We start from the raw sequence: 5025 nt of genomic DNA on the forward strand, positions 1-5025 counted from the left end.
TAACACACTTCCGTTCCATTTAAATCAAAATAAAAGCCTACAGAACGAGTGTAGTGCAGTGACGTATTGCCATATTTATTCCTTATTAACCACTGCTGTGTTTTAAAGAGGAGCTTGAAATGGAAACATGAACATTCCAGTCACCTTGGAAATTGATACCAGACCTTGTGTGGAAGAAAATCTCAACTAAAAGTACAATATGTATGTTTGATATGAACCAAATATGGAAACCCAGTCCATCATAACCTATAGTAGCATACTGAAGTCCCCTATCTGTTCTCACCGTTGAGCTTTCTCTTCTCAGCTAGTGACTGGCTGCTTGTCTTATAAAATTGACACACTGACTGTATTTTACAGGACGTCAGCACTAACTGCAAACCATTAAACAACTCAAGATCTCAGCTGGTACACAAGGAAGAAAGTATCATCCCTGGAGGAAGACTTAAAGGATGTACATCGTCATGCATCATGTATGAGACCTGTGGGGAACACTACAGCAGGGACTGAGTGAACACCAGAAATATATGAACACCAAACCAAAAGTGCACACAGTATCCTTTGTGTATACAATTTAGCAGTGCTTGCTGCTGAAATGACGGATGATAAACCACAGCAAATAATACAATGGTCATTTAGACATAAGGATAATTTCTAAAACAATTCAAATGGTAAAAAATAAATACAGGTAGAGTGAGATGCATATGTAACCGTAAAATTATGTTATAACATTGTCTTGTGCTAAACCCGTGTCTCAAGTGTCTGTATTTGACCCTGACGTGCAAAGAGCAAGATGGTACAACATTTTTAATTGGCAGCTGTGTCCTGAGAAGGGACGGTGGTCAATCTCATAGACGCGTCATCAAAGTGAATTCTGTCCATGGCCTTGGTTCATATCTTATTTTGGTATGACCTTTTCAGATTCCTGTGGTGGCCTGCGGGAGACCTCACACAGGGCTTGGTGGGACACAGAATGGTGGTGCACATATTTGGCGCTACTTCTTCACCTACAGTTGCAATCAAAATTATTCAACCACCCATTGCACATTAGGTTTATTGGCAAAATATACAATTTCTCAGCTGTTTGCAATAAACAAATTACACAAGAATTGTTTAAGTAGTTTAATGAAACTAATATTACAAAGGTTTTGTCCAAATTCAACACAAAATGCTACTTTTAATGACTTTAATGAATTTACTGCAGTCTCAAAATTATTCAACCCCTTCATGACAAGCATCTTCAGTACTTAGTAGAGCACCCTTTTGCTGTTATGACCTACTGCAAATGTGATGCATAGCCAGACACCAGCTTCTGACAGCGTTCCTGAGGAATCTTATCCCATTCCTCATGGGCAATGGCCACCAGTTCAGTAATATTCTTTGGTGTGCATTTTGCAACCGCCTTCTTCAAATCCCACCAGAGATTTTCAATGGGATTCAGGTCAGGCGACTGTGATGGCCAATCTAGAGTCTTCCATTTCTTCTTCTGAACCAAGCCTTGGTGGACTTTGAGGTATGCTTGGGATCATTGTCCTGTTGGAAGGTCCAATGACGCCCAAGTTTCAGCTTCATCCCAGACGGCATGCCGTTTTTTACTAAGATTTCCTGATATTTGACTGAATCCATCGTGCCCTCCACACGCTGCAGGTTTCCAGTGCCAGAGGCAGCAAAGCAGCCCCAGAGCATCACTGAGCCACCGCCATGCTTCACTGTAGGCAGGGTGTTCTTTTCGGCATATGCTTCTGTAACGTGCGGTCCTTTGGGGGAACGTGGAAGGACGAGGATAGAGGTAGCGTTTGACAGATTTTATTGTACACTCTTATTTGACACTCGTCCGGCTCCAGCTTCTCCGCCAGACTCTGCACTGCCGCTTTAGCCGGATCTCTCCTTCTTAAGAGGCAGAACAAACACACACTGATTAATATCAGCTGAGGCTGATTATGCCTCCCCCGGCACCGTTCCCCGAACCACTCCCTTCTCAGTCCCCTCTGCAGCCGAGCCAAACCACGCCCGCCACCACATACCCCCACCGCCCGACTTAGGCCGGGGAGTCATCCAGCCGAACCTACTCCCTCCCCCCTCATTCAGAAGCGGGAGAGGAAATCGGCCACAGCCATCTGCGCCCCCGGCCTATGGACCACCTTGAAGTTAAAAGGCTGTAGAGCCAGATACCACCGAGTGATCCGGGCGTTGGCATCTTTCACGCGGTGGAGCCATTGGAGCGGGGCATTCACAGAGGGTGAATGAGCGTCCCAGGAGGTAGTAGCGTAGGGAGTCGACCGTCCACCGGATGGCCAGGCACTCCTTTTCCACTGTGCTGTACCTGGCCTCCCTCTCGGACAGCTTCCTGCCGATGTACACCATGGGGCGGTCCACCCCCCCCACCTCCTGGGACAAAACGGCCCCCAGCCCCCTGTTCGACGCGTCGGTCTGCAGAATAAAGGGGAGAGAGAAGTTAGGAGTATGAAGGAGTGGTTCCCCACAGAGAGCCTGCTTTACCTTCTCAAACGCCTGCTGGCACTGCTCTGACCACTGGACCGGATCTGACGCACCTTTCCGGGCCAGGTCGGTCAAGGGGCTGGTGAGGTCCGCAAAGCCGGGGATGAACCGCCTGTAATACCCCGCCAGCCCCATGAACCGCCTCACCCAAAAAAGGTCCGCCTTTTGACACATTACCTCGTTAGTTTAATACGTATTGGCTAAAAATGTGTGTCAAAATTAGTAATTTCATTGGTTACATTTTCGTGTAGTGACTTATCAACACATGGCTAATTTTAATATCCAAATGAGCCATGTGTTGATGCGCCGTAACACGTGCTCGTGCGCAGTTGGTACCACAGTAGGGTTTCCAACTCTCCCAACCCCAAATCAGGGACACTTCCTTGCATTCCATGAAAGAGCCAAGAAATATGTGAGTGAAAGATATGACTTCTCTGAGAACAGCTTTCGTAGTAAAGTGTCAAAGCTTAGCCTGACCAGTACTGTGTCTTTTGAAGAATACTCTGATGCTGTCCAGGCCTGCAATCTGAAAGACATTGATCTAGATGAACTCAATGAGGAATATGGCGTGGTGGAAGCTGCACTCAGTTCTGCCGAAATGGAATGTTGCCACAGCGAGGAGCGGTATCTGAAACTATTTTCCACAGCAGATGTCCCACAAAGTCAGTGCCTACATCTTCTCCATCCCATGTAGCTTCCACCACGCACATACAGAGCGTGTATTTTCAATGATGACCACAGCCTGGAGAAACGAGAGAAATCGACTGGAAGTGGACAGTGTCAAGGCAGAGCTGCAGATTTGCATCAATTCGACAGACCAGTGCACAGAGATATACAAGAAATTCCCTGCGAACAAGAAACTCTTGGAAGCAGCCAGGAAAGGGCTGAAGTATCGCAAATAGACTGTGTGACAGTCCCAAGAGGCCAGACCTCCCTTCTACCATCAGATTCTCTATCAGCCTATACCCAGCCTCCTACCAGCCTCTACCAGCCTGTGACCAGCTGCCTGAACTCAAGGTCAGAATGTCATACAACTCAGTCCTGTTCATGTTAATTAGCATAAAAAATATTATTAGACCTATGTAATCTGAATTGGAAGGGCATGTTGTCATGAGTTGTATCTTGTATATTTTTTATTAGCTACGTGGTATGTGTATGCACCTTTATATAATCTGGTGGAAAAACATAGTAAAATTTAAAACCGGATCATACCAAACACATATCTGCTTGCGTGTCCCCGTGTATGCAAAGTGTCCTCCTTTTTGACGTGACGGAAATGGCCACCCTAGTCGAAGAACTTTCCCCAAAACCCGGAGATACTCGGCTCGGCTGTAATACGCATGCGCACTTGACCACCGAAGACGTGATTTCCTTTGAGGCGGCTGCTGGAAGCGGGAAGAAAGCGCTGGTCGGTCCAGAAGGTAAGTTTCAGCTAACGTTACATGATCAAATGTTACCGTTTACTGGCACCGTTCTACCTAGCAAACTTGCTAGGTGTAATGCTTATTAGCAGCTTCAATGATAATTTAAGTTATGTCAATCTTCCAATCTTCTGTCTTCCATTATATCAACACTCACGTCCCTTAGCCAGCCTTCTTTTGCTCACGGGTCTGTTGTCTGTTCTGAATGTTAGATGTAGCCACGCCCCCTGATTTGCATATAAGAACGTGAAATGTTAAACGGCATTATGAAATAAGTCTCTGGAAATGAAAAACGGCATTATGAAATAAAAGACTCTGGAAATGAAAAGTGGCATTATGAAATAAAAGTACGTATTTAATATTTATTGCCTCATTTATTTATTTCATGATGTATTTCAAATGCATATTTCATGTATTTACGTATTTATTCATTTATTTAATTTAGACTAAAACGGCATTCCATACAGGGCCCTTTAGTATCTACTGTCTTTCCCTACTCACTTTGAATAAGTGTCTTCTCTTACTTGATTATCTAATAATATCTAAATCAATCACAGTAGCTGTGTCTCTTCAATGCTCCGATTAGTGAAATTTGGGGAGCATTGTTTTTCTGTGAGGCATAAACATATAACTTATTTGTTCTACCATAGAAATGCAATTTGACATGCAATTGTGGTTTTAATGCTGGTGATAAATTTCCCATCAAAATCTGCCACATCCCATGTGCCTGCTACCCTCAGACACCGAGGAACATCATTGGGTTTGTTCAAAGAGTGCTTCTCTCACTTGGACCAAAATCCCTCAAACCCAAACTACAATCACTCAAAAACCTACTAATGCAGTGAGGGGTTGTCTTCATGATGTTTATGGTCTGTGACATGCTGCGTTAGACCCAAGACCTTCACCCTTACTCTTTACTATGGAAAATGTTTTGTTCATGTTGTCCAGACATTGTCCATTTGTTTGTTACAAACCATAGTCCTAACTTTTCATGATGCAAGGCATGCTATTTTCATATTGTGGGTAATTGCATGTTTTTTGCAAAAGTTTAGTTCATTATATTATTTGAATACAACAAACAACAAACAGAACATTGATTCATATTTGA

Source organism: Gasterosteus aculeatus, chromosome 13, assembly GCF_964276395.1.
Source record: "Gasterosteus aculeatus chromosome 13, fGasAcu3.hap1.1, whole genome shotgun sequence".
NCBI lineage: Eukaryota > Metazoa > Chordata > Actinopteri > Perciformes > Gasterosteidae > Gasterosteus > Gasterosteus aculeatus.